General features: G+C 41.4%; 1 protein-coding gene across 1 annotated transcript in view; it reads left to right on the top strand.

Moving 5' to 3' along the window:
* Positions 1-4,265: 4,265 nt before the first annotated feature.
* Positions 4,266-12,749, top strand: part of LOC124787913 (UDP-glucosyltransferase 2-like) — a 48,780-nt gene continuing 40,296 nt past the window's right edge. The window contains exon 1 of the mRNA XM_047254899.1: positions 4,266-4,391. The gene's annotated coding sequence lies outside the window, so the exon portion shown is untranslated. The remainder of the gene's footprint in view (positions 4,392-12,749) is intronic.

Below are 12,749 nucleotides of genomic sequence, written 5' to 3'. Positions count from 1 at the left end.
GAACTAGAAGGGTTGAGGAGGGTGAAGGGTGGTGGGGAGTGGGAACAAGCAGTTGGCAAGAAGGCAGCTAGGAGGAACAGGTATTCAGACGGTTTTACTTTGCGTATATGCAATAGATTTGACCAACTGTCAAAGTTGAGTGGAGGGGAGCATCTTGTCGCTATAGATGTACGGAACATGCAGCAGTCCTCAGCGATTAGGAGGCATAGGTCAGTTGCAAAGTCGAACAGAAAGGTTCTGCTGCTAGGTAGTTCCCACGGTAGAGGTGTGGGCCAGCAGTTGCAGGAAGTGTTGGTGAGTACCAGGTCACCAGCATTGCGAAGCCTAGTGCAGGGTTTGTCCAGATGACTGACAGCATAGGGGAGTTATTTAGGAATTTTACCAAGGAGGATCAGGTAGTGATAGTGGGTGGAGCAAGGAACAGTCTTGATAGGAACGGGGAATATGATGTAGGTGGTGACCTGGTGAAGATACCTACTCAAAGTGGTGGCACTAATGTGCATTTCGTGCAACTGTTTCACCGTCATGATCGGCCTCGTCTTAATGTGGCTGTTAGGCGCGTTAACATGAGGCTGGGGAGTGCGCTGATGGCAGAGAGCATGGGTCACATCTCAGTGGTGCCAGTTTGGTCTATCAGTAGATCGGGTTTCACTAGGCATGGCCTGCACCTCAATAAGTATAGGAAGGGGAGGCTGGCTAAGCTTACAGGTGACAGTGTAGTGGGTGGTGGTGGGGTCACTAATGGAAAAATTCCTGTAGTATTTGGCTTTAGAGCTGCACCTTCTTAGATTGAAGTCAGCTGATAGGTATACCTGCTGAAGTGAAGTCCGTGTAATTAAGGGCTCACCTTCTGAGGATCTAATGTTTCCAAGTAGAGGAGGAATTAGCATATTTCATCAAAATATAAGAGGTATTAGAGATAAACATAGTGAACTGCTTATAGATGTTGACTCTGAAATTATTGGTATATCAGAGCATTACTTAAATAATTTGACAATTCAGAGGCTTCCTTTACCAGGATACAGATTAGTTGGCTGTTTTTCAAGGAGTTCCTTGCGGACTGGGGGAGTGGCTATGTATGTGAGAAAACAGTATTACATTTGAGTCCATAGATGTATCTTGGCAATGCACTGAACAGATATTTGAATGTTGTGCAGGGCCAGTTGAATTTAGTGAAATTAAACTTCTAATTGTTGTTGTTTATAGGTCCCCTAACTTCGACTTCAGAGCATTTCTGCTTAAGCTGGAGACGGTTCTTGAGTCTCTTTGTAGGAAGTACCAGAAATTAGTTATATGTGGTGACTTCAATACTAATTTTGTATATGATTGTGCAAGAAAAAGGATGTTGGTAGATCTCCTAAATTCATATGATCTGATGCAGATGGTGTTTTTTCCAGCTAGGGTGAAGGGGAACAGTAACATAGCCATAGACAATATTTTTATTTATTCTTCATTACTAGATGGGCATTCTGTTAGTAAAAGTGTGAATGGCCTTTCAGACTACGATGCTCAAATTTTAACACTAAAAGGCTTTTGTACTCAAACAAATGTCATATTTAATTACAAACTATGTAGGAAAGTTAATCCAACAGCAATAGTTTTTTAAACCTTGTCAAGGAACAAGAGTGGCAGGACGCTTATAGTGCCGATAACGTAGATGATAAATACAATGCTTTCCTTAACACATTTCTCATGCTCTTTGAGAGTTGCTTTCCAATCGAACGTTCTAAACGGGATACTGGCAGTAATAGGCAGCTCGGGTGGCTGACTAGTGGGATAAAAAAGTGGGAATTACATCAAACATTAGTGGTCACAATCTAGCTACAGTAGCCCATTACAAACAGTATTGTAAGGTGCTTAAAATAATAGGAAGGCAAAGGGTATGTGGTATGCAAATAGAATAGCTAATCCACAGGAAAAAATTAAAACCATATGGACAGTTGTGAAGAACGTGTCTGGTCTGCAGCCCAAGTTCGATGATATAAATTTAGTTCGCATTAAAAGTATTTCTGTTACTGATAAATCGGATATATGCACAGTATTTAACGATCATTTTCTGAACATTGCTGGTGAATTAAATAAAAATTTAGTTTCTACAGTGAATCATATGACTTAATTTGCAAATACCTCTCCAAGATTGATGTCTGAAATACTCCTCTGTGATCCAGAAAAGGGGCAAATTGATTCAATAATTAAATCACTGAAGACTAAGGAAATTCATGGATATGATGGAGTGCCTAGCAGAATATTAAAGTACTGTGCTGCACATGTTAGCCCTGTATTTAGCCATATTTGTAATTTTTCCTTTAAAAATGGTCAGTTTCTTGAGCGATTTAAATACTCAGCTGTAAAGCCCCTTTATAAAAAGGGAGAAAAGTATAATGTAGATAATTTTAGACCTATTTCTATGCCATCAGTGTTTGCAAAAGTTACTGAAAAAGCTGTGTATGTAAAGATAAATGATCATTTTATATCACACAATTTGCTATCAAATGTACAGTTCGGATTTAGAAGTCGTTTAACAAGTGAAGATGCTTTTCTCTCTGAGGTACTAGATGGGTTAATCAAAAGGTTTCGAACGCTTGGCATATTTTTTGATTTAACTAAGGCATTTGATTGTGTTGATCACAAGATATTGCTTCAGAAGTAGGACCATTACGGAATATGGGGAGTAGCTCACAATTGGTTCACCTCTTACTTTAGCAACAGGCAGCAAAAGGTCATTATTCGCTACGTTGATAACTGTTTGATGTGGGGTCTAGTGGAGTACTGTCAAATGGGGGTTGCCCCAGGGATCAGCGTTGGGGCCATTCCTGTTTGTTATTTATATAAATGATGTGCCCTCTAGTATTACAGGCATATCTAAAATATTTCTTTTTGCTGATTACACTAGCTTGGTAGCAAAGGATGTTGTGTGCAACATTGGCACAGTTTCAAATAGTGCAGTACATGACCTAAGTTCATGGTCTGTAGAAAATAAACTAATGTCAAATCACAGTAAGACTCAGTTTTTACAATTTATAACACATAATACAACTAAAGCTGACGTTTTAATTTCACAGAACGGGCATATGATTAGTGAAACTGAACAGTTCAAATTTCAGATAGTAAGCTGTCGTGGGAAGTCCACGTTCAGGATCTTGTCGAACGGTATCTGAAGTGAGTGATCGTTCGACACGATAATTAGTCTACTTTGCTTATTTTTATTCGCTTATGTTCTATGGGATTATATTTTGGGGTAACTCTTCCCATTCTAAAAGATATTTTTGTCTCAGAAGCAGGTAAGTTCTCGAAACTCTCGTCGACCCCTGTTCACTAGTCTGGGTATTTTGACATTGGCCTCTCAATATATAATTCCTTACTGTCATTTCTTGTTAACAATATTACTTTATTCCCAAGAATAAGCAGCTTTCTCTCGCTTAATAATCGGCAGAAATCAAGCCTGCATTTGGATCGGACTTCCTTAACTCTTGTGCAGAAAGGTGTGCAGCACACTGACGCATCCATTTTCAATAAGCTACCACTCGAATTCAAAAATCTTAGCAGTAATCCACATGCCTTCAAATCGAAACTGAAGTTTCCTCATGGGTCACTCCTATTCTGTCGAAGAGTTCCTTGAAAAATTAAGCTGATTCTTATTGTATTGTTGTTTGCGTTTACTTAAACTTATGGACTGACTTTTTTCAGGTTCATAAACATTTATTTTTATCTGGTATTACTTTTATGTTGTGATTTCATGTACTGACACGTTCCACGACCTTGGAGATTTACTCCTCAATTTGGTCCTACGGAACTTGACGCGTAAATAAAATAAAAAAAATATCCTGTGAATAGGAATGAGTCGTTCAAGGCGTTCTGTTTCTTTCTGAACATGAGTGTGCAAACAATGAGTGTGCAAAATTTCTAACACTAGAACTTGAGCTTGCGTTATTTACCTCTGCTACGCAGATAGGTGAGGAGCTGCAAATATTCGTCAAATTTCCATAGGATGGCAGTTATCAGAGTTGTATTTTGTCTGTTCAGTACGTTCGTATTCACTCCAGAACGCGACTTGTTACACAACTGCGTGTATTATTTAATCACCACGTTTTGAGACACACTTATCGTAGCATCCAATCATCGAAAATACCACGTGCACCGCGACGCGAGCTTTATCTTAACGGTCTAGTATCTCTGCCGCGCCGCGCCGAGTTGGTGCGAGTTAGCAGCGATGATGCAACACTGCGCACGTCAAGGTCGCGCCCGTTATAAAACGTTGGCGAAGACTCAGCAGCCGGCAGTCAGTGGCCGGGACGCTAGCAGTGCGAGGACTGAGCAACTGTACCCGACCTACACTTGCTCACACCTCGTGCGTAGCCAACGCCCACGGAAAAGCTTCCTTAGTTACTGAGGTCAGTGAACGCCTTATATAACGCGTTTTTATAGGAACAAATAACAAGCAAAGAGCTAAGGCTTAAATGCTTAGAAGACCTTGAAGATACTCAACATTTACCACACTACCAGTACGCGAATTCATTTCGATCAAACTCTGCTTGGCACCGCCTCTCTTCTAAGTTTCGACTTATTAGTCACCTTGTAAAAACAGTACCACCAACCTGTTCCATTTATACATTCACAGCCGTTTTGTATTTTTTGCGTATTTGTACCGAACTGTCTTGTTTTAATCTATATCCATACTACTATACAAAGATAAGACGCTCTTTAAATTTTTATTCCAAATCTTCTTCTTATGGATCTTCTGCAGATCACACGTGTCTGGCAGATAGTTCATCGAACCACCTTCAGAATAATTCTCTATTACTCCATCCTCGAACAGCGCGCAGAAAACGCACTACATATTTCCGTGCGAGCATAGAGTAAATATCTCTGGAGTGAGCATTGTGTTCTGCGCATGTTGTCAACATTGAACCAGGATTGTCACGTGTTTTCGGGACTTCGCTGTGCGTGTGTGCTTTCTGCAGCGTTTGAAGTTTATAATATCAAGAGCTTTTATTGTTATTTCACCGTTTGTTGATAGTGTAATAGCGATGGTAAATTACTGTTGTTGCTACGAATGCAAAGAAAAATATGTGAAAGGAGGGATAGTAACTTTTCATGGGTACATACAATGTAGCTCTAATTATAGTTATCATATTAGTAAGAGACACTGTATATGTTTAAAAATTTCGAGACGCATTATAATTAAGGCTTGATTCTGTAAACCTATTTTTCTACGATTTTATGACTATATAATCGATATTACGGCTCGTACAAAAGATTACAAACAATCGCTTCCTCTCGTAAATTTGTTAGTGGAACAGGAAAGGGAATGGTTAGTTGTTTCAGCAAATACTATCCTCCATGCATTTTTCAGTGACTTGCCGATTATGTGTATAGATTACTCAGTCTACTATTTATTTAATAAACTGGGAGCAAGTACGTAAAATGCGTTAAATAAATACTTCAAAGTGTCACCAGTAAGAAAAATTGTGCTTTAATTCGCAAAAACGAGAAAATAAATACGTAGAAATAGCAGAAAAAAAGACGAATTAGCAGGGATATAATCGCTAATGTGTGGCAAATTCGGTGTTTTTCGGAGACTAGCGTACTGTCAAGTCGTTTTGCAAGACCATCACCGCAAAAATGTACGTCAGGCTCCGCAATACTATAAAGTGCCGTATCACATCGAAAACTACAAAAAATCGAGTGTATCTCAACTGTGAAACCTATCGCAAAGAAGCAGAATGTAATATCACTTGCCCTTAAAAGTTACGTAGCTGGTTTATTCCCGGTATCAAACGGATACAGTTAAAATGTCTGCGCAACATATATAAATAATCCACGGCACGTACGAAAAGAATCCGTCTGTACTAGGGATGTAGTGACATTCTAAATATACAGGGCGCTATACGGACAAACACAACGACGTCCCGAGAACACGTGACCAGGCCGGCAATGTATGTTGACAACACAAAATCTGTTCTGCGCATGTGAATGCTCACTCCAGAGATATTTACTCTATGCGTGCGAGCTCCGTTTTGCCGTATTTTATTATGATGATCGTTTCTCCCTATGTAGGTCGGCGTCAAAATATTTTCGCATTCGGGGGAGAAAGTTAGTGATCGGAATTTCGTGAGAAGATTCCGCCCCAACGAGAAACGCCTTTGTTTTAGTTGTGTTCATCCTATACCATGTCCGTGACACTGTCTCCCATATTTCGCGATAATGCAAAACGTGCTGCTCTTTGTTGAACTTTCCCGATTTACTCTGTTAATCCTATCTGGTAAGGATCTCGGACCGCCCAGCAGTACTCCAAAAGAGGACGGACAAGCGTAGTGTAGGCAGTCTCATTAGTAGATGTTACACTTTCAGAAGTGTCCTGCCAATAAAACAGTCTTTGGTTTGCCTTCTCCACAACATTTTCTACGTGTTCTTTCCAATTTAAATTGTTCGTAATTAAAATTTCTAGGTGTTTAGTTCAGTTTACGGCCTTTAGATTATACTAATTTATCGTGTAACCGAAGTTCAAAGAATTCGTTTTAGTACTGTTGTGGATGACCTCACACTTTTCATTATTCATGGTCAACTGCCAATTTTCGCACCATTCAGATATCTCTTCTAAATCGTTTTGCAATTTGTTTTGATTTTCTGATTTTACTAGACGATAAACCACAGCATCATCAGCAAACAACCTAAGACGGCTGCTCAGATTGTCTCCTCAATCGGTTACATAGTAGAGGAACAACAGAACAACTCGAAAAGTTCTTAACCGATTTACTTTATATATTTACATGATGCTCTCATAATCATTCGAATCTACATAAGCTGTAAATTTTAGATTTATGAAGTGAAAATGTTAGCAAAACTATCGATATGTTCCTGACCGATTTACATCAAATTTGTATACGCTACTCTAATACACGTTCGGGCGGACATAGGCTACATATTTTTTAAATATGTATAATATATAAATACAATATCTAAAGGGGAAAGGTTGTTTCCAGATGTCTCGAGAAGTTCTTGACTTATTTACTTCAATTGTTTATCCGATACTCTCTGAACGTTCAGGCAGATATACATTCCTTCTTAATATATACTTCTTAATACATACACACTATAAATATATGCGCGTAGTATACAATGGGGACGCTCTGTTAGCAAGAAATCTCCAAAACTTTTTGGACAGACACAGGCCACGTATTTTTAATATGTGTGGTACGAGCATTTATAGAGTAATCTGTAAAGGGAAAACTGTTAACAGACATTTCGAGAAGCTCTTGACCCTTAATTCAGCTTTTTACACACCCTAGTAAACAATTCCACGGACGGGGGTTATGCATTTCTTCTAAACAACAATGTTCCGGTTTTGTGTCAATACTGTCTGCAGCAAAGGAAATGCTTTGCTGTAAAATATGCCGTTTCGTTCTCTTTTTTGCAGTGAGTGTTAACTACGATAGCAAGGCATATAAACCAGTAGACAAATTGTTTCCCCCATATATATTTTTTCTCCTTACATAAAATTTTAAACAAAAATTGTGCACGTAACCATGTGCTGTTTTGTTTTGTACTTTGGGGTCGGTTTTAATAAAAAAAGGAAGTCATAAGTCTGTAAACTCTTCTTCCTTACGTACGACCTTGCAGTTTTAATTGTAAACCTGTGTTTGGGAAAGCTTTTCTTGCAGCATCTGACACTGCAGTTTGAAGAACATCCCCGCGGTTCTCTCGAGTTTACTGAACAAACGCCTGTGAAAGGTGTTGGCTCAAATGGCTCTGAGCACTATGGGACTTAACATCTGCGGTCATCAGTCCCCTAGAACTTAGAACTACTTAAACCTAACAACTTAAGGACATCACACACATCCATGCCCGAGGCAGGATTCGAACCTGCGTCCGTAGCAGTCGCGCGGTTCCGGACTGCGCGCCTAGAACCGCTAGACCACCGCGGCCGGCCCTGTGAAAGGTGTCTCCCGTCTTTGGATGTTTACTATCTTCCCTATTAGTTCTTCCTGGTAACTAAGTGTCCCAGACTATCAATACTAAAGAACCTCGGAAACGAGTGTTTTTTGAGCTACTTATTTTGCTTGTGTATTACTTTTGCTTGTGATTTTTGCAGTTAGCTGCCTTTCCTGCAACTACTTTTATCCGATCGTCTGTCTTCTCTCTGGATGCATGCACCTAAGTAATAGACTTTTGGCACGTGATAGTGCTAAAAAGTGAGGAATGTTTTTGCTGTACTACTGTTACTTGTCACCTTTGTACCTACCAAATACTAAGTGAATTTCGTCCTCTTTCTATCACATTCGGAAGTCCTTGGACTGAGCAGAATTATAATGACTGACAGTTGTTGCGATTAAGTGTTTTGTATGTGTACATAAATGGCTGTGAATTGTGAAACAATGAAAGGCCAAAGTTGGCCAGCATATTGTAAAGTCACCTCGAGCTGAAACAGAAAGCCGAGGTGAGCTTTTAAAGGTGGCGTTAGTGTGTTTGTCCTGCTCTTTCACCTTGTACCAAGGATGTTTCGTATGTAAGAGCTAACTGTTGCACAATAACAGTGCTTAACCATAACTGAGCCGCTGAATGCCAAATCGTTTGAAGTTCCATGAATTTTCATTTAATATTACGCTAGTTTCTATCGTCAGTTTGAAATTGCTATCGAAAATTTAATTAGTGAACATGCAGCGACCAATGAAAGTTTGCCCTTTATTAAACGTTCCAAATAGTTTTCTGGAACAGATTATTGAGGCTTAAGACTGCAGGAGTGGTGGTGGGGGGGGGGGGGGCAGGGGGAGGTGGCGCTCTGTACATTGTGGTGAAGTTCAACGATCTAAGTAGCTGTATAATGCTCATTTATTTGACAGATGGAGCTTACTCCTGAAACTGCACTTACATGGATGACATATAAACAGTAATATGGTATGCTTCCACACAACCAAACGGTGATAACGTACAATTTGTCACAAAGTATTGAGTGAATTAAGGGCCGTATCATGGACGCGATATTGCCCACACACAAAGATTCAAACTCCCCGAGTAATCGAGAGTAAATTTCGCCACTTTGCATTAACAACTGGTCAATCTTCAAAGGCGGTTCGTCACTCACAGCAAAAATAATCTTGAAAGTTAACTGGGCACACGATACATAAAGTGAATTAAGGCCAATTAAGGACCAAGTTCGCTACCATCTGAATCTACGTTAAATGGAACTGCGATCCAAGTCGTCCGTGCCCCGGTAACTCCCAGTCAAAATCCTAACTTCCTCTGTTGCGCGTACAGAGGACGAAAAAACTTCGTAGGGATGCACTGACCAATCAGCAAGACGATTTGGCCCGAGGTTGCATGCGTTTCCTGCTATCAGAAAAAAACTGAATGTTGCGACAGACTTTTGTCACAGGAGAGGACTTCAAATATTATGTTCAACTGTCTTTCCAGTCTGCTACAACAAAATTAAACTAAGAATTCCACCTGAATTAACCCAGTTGCAGGCGTTTCTAATTACACCCACATTCATTCAAAACGATCGACCATCCATGTTTAGGACAGATGGCGCACATGTTGTGCTGACTATTAATATCAATAAAATGAATATTCAACACACTCAAATTAGGTACCCAGCGTGATTTTCCACCTTACATGAGAAATAGGAACAAACGCAGATACAGAGAATATACCCCGCGAACATGTTAATTTAAAACCCCAATATTATATGAGAAGTGAACTGATTGACGACTTTCAGTATCAATCCTAGTACGGGGTGTTAAAAAGTCTTTCCTCAGTGCCGTATGAATGTTAGCCGCGCGTGCCGTATGCCGCATTCAACATACCGAAATGAAACTCAGTGCAATACAAGTTACTAATTTATTTGATATTCATTTTTACTTACAAATTTTCACATTAAATGTTGAAAGTGTCCCTACTGTTGTTGAATACACAATTCAATACGTCTAATCATGTTTCCAAACACAAGCTGTAACATTTCTTCTGTAACAGACGCAGTGAAAGTGGATATTGCAGTTTTCAATTCATCGATGGATTTTGGACGTTTTTATAGACAGTTGCTTTCTCTGCACCCCAGAAGAAAAAGTCAGGTGGTGCTAGGTCAGGCATCCGTGGAGGCAGAAGTTCCTGTGAAATTAGGCGATCCCCAAAAACATCAGCAAGCAGTAGCATTGAAACGCGAGCTGTATGCGCGGTTCCACCATCTTGACGAAAATAACCGCTCAGAATTTCACTTAACCCAAGTTCTCCTATGAATGGGTACAGAATATCACTGCAGTATCGTTGTGCGTTTATTGTTTCGGTGAAAAACCCAGGCAGGCGAATAATCATACGGAACTGCGGAGAGACTTTTTGAACACCCCGTATATATGTCATGACCTCTGATTCAAGTAGTTGCGAGTTTACGAGTTGGGGGACATCGGCTTCACTTTTATCGCCTTTCCCATTAATTCTATGAAACGCTAAAGCAACGTATGTTAGGAGTCATTGTATCGTAACATATTTTCCTTAAAGAGCAATCGAAAGTAATTCAAAAAAATATTTGCGATGAGTGTGTTCTCGGCTAATTGGGTTAATTTCCGTTAACCGTGTCGAGAAAGTAGCCAATAATGTCTACAACAGGAAAAGAATTCACATCTAGTGCTATGTAAATATAGTCTGCCAGGTTTGAAACTGCTCTTCCTAGGAGAATTTCACCCGCACATTTACCACATTCATTTGTTAAATGTTTATCTGTGAATGTTAAGTTTTACTTAAATAGTTGTCAAGCACTGTTAAAAATAAATCAGTTACGCAAGTAACTCAAAAAGATAATGTGACTAATAATAATAATACAGCAAAATACTGTCAAATTCTGTTGAGAATAACATATGGATCTCAGAAATTAACAAAAATATTTGTTTCCAGAATGAAATTTTCACTCTTTGTTCCTTTCCACACTACCACTCATCCAAAACCTCCTATCGATATTTCGAACATTTTATGAAGCGTTGCTGGCTTTCAAGGTACGTGTATCAGTCTATCCTAATATACACTCCTGGAAATGGAAAAAAGAACACATTGACACCGGTGTGTCAGACCCACCATACTTGCTCCGGACACTGCGAGAGGGCTGTACAAGCAATGATCACACGCACGGCACAGCGGACACACCAGGAACCGCGGTGTTGGCCGTCGAATGGCGCTAGCTGCGCAGCATTTGTGCACCGCCGCCGTCAGTGTCAGCCAGTTTGCCGTGGCATACGGAGCTCCATCGCAGTCTTTAACACTGGTAGCATGCCGCGACAGCGTGGACGTGAACCGTATGTGCAGTTGACGGACTTTGAGTGAGGGCGTATAGTGGGCATGCGGGAGGCCGGGTGGACGTACTGCCCAATTGCTCAACACGTGGGGCGTGAGGTCTCCACAGTACATCGATGTTGTCGCCTGTGGTCGGCGGAAGGTGCACGTGCCCGTCGACCTGGGACCGGAGCGCAGCGACGCACGGATGCACGCCAAGACCGTAGGATCCTACGCAGTGCCGTAGGGGACCGCACCGCCACTTCCCAGCAAATTAGGGACACTGTTGCTCCTGGGGTATCGGCGAGGACCATTCGCAACCGTCTCCATGAAGCTGGGCTACGGTCCCGCACACCGTTAGGCCGTCTTCCGCTCACGCCCCAACATCGTGCAGCCCGCCTCCAGTGGTGTCGCGACAGGCGTGAATGGAGGGACGAATGGAGACGTGTCGTCTTCAGCGATGAGAGTCGCTTCTGCCTTGGTGCCAATGATGGTCGTATGCGTGTTTGGCGCCGTGCAGGTGAGCGCCACAATCAGGACTGCATACGACCGAGGCACACAGGGCCAACACCCGGCATCATGGTGTGGGGAGCGATCTCCTACACTGGCCGTACACCACTGGTGATGGTCGAGGGGACACTGAATAGTGCACGGTACATCCAAACCGTCATCGAACCCATCGTTCTACCATTCCTAGACCGGCAAGGGAACTTGCTGTTCCAACAGGACAATGCACGTCCGCATGTATCTCGTGCCACCCAACGTGCTCTAGAAGGTGTAAGTCAACTACCCTGGCCAGCAAGATCTCCGGATCTGTCCCCCATTGAGCATGTTTGGGACTGGATGAAGCGTCGTCTCACGCGGTCTGCACGTCCAGCACGAACGCTGGTCCAACTGAGGCGCCAGGTGGAAATGGCATGGCAAGCCGTTCCACAGGACTACATCCAGCATCTCTACGATCGTCTCCATGGGAGAATAGCAGCCTGCATTGCTGCGAAAGGTGGATATACACTGTACTAGTGCCGACATTGTGCATGCTCTGTTGCCTGTGTCTATGTGCCTGTGGTTCTGTCAGTGTGATCATGTGATGTATCTGACCCCAGGAATGTGTCAATAAAGTTTCCCCTTCCTGGTGTTCTTATTTCAATTTCCAGGAGTGTAGATAACTAATAACATTCCTCTTTACCTTACCAATAAATTTTAATGAAGTTTTACAATTTTTAATCCTAGGCATACTTTGGTTCCCCATGTCCTATAGGCTACATAAATTTGTTTTTCAACACTGTCATGATTGTACTCTTACAGTTAACATGTAGTCTGAAGTTCCTCCACACCAATAGTCTGTTATTAATTTCTTCAAAATTAATCTCCGGCATGCTATTATCTTCCACGACAATATTGAGCTGCTGTCAGCTGTTACATATGGCGTCCACATTAATAACGTAGCAGTAACATTGTGGAGGATGGTGCGTTTATTGTTTCGTTGAAACTTT

The sequence above is a fragment of the Schistocerca piceifrons genome, chromosome 3, assembly GCF_021461385.2.
Source record: "Schistocerca piceifrons isolate TAMUIC-IGC-003096 chromosome 3, iqSchPice1.1, whole genome shotgun sequence".
Classification (NCBI taxonomy): Eukaryota; Metazoa; Arthropoda; class Insecta; order Orthoptera; family Acrididae; genus Schistocerca; species Schistocerca piceifrons.
Note: the sequence above shows the minus strand (reverse complement) of the source record. Positions and strands in the feature narration are given on the sequence as shown.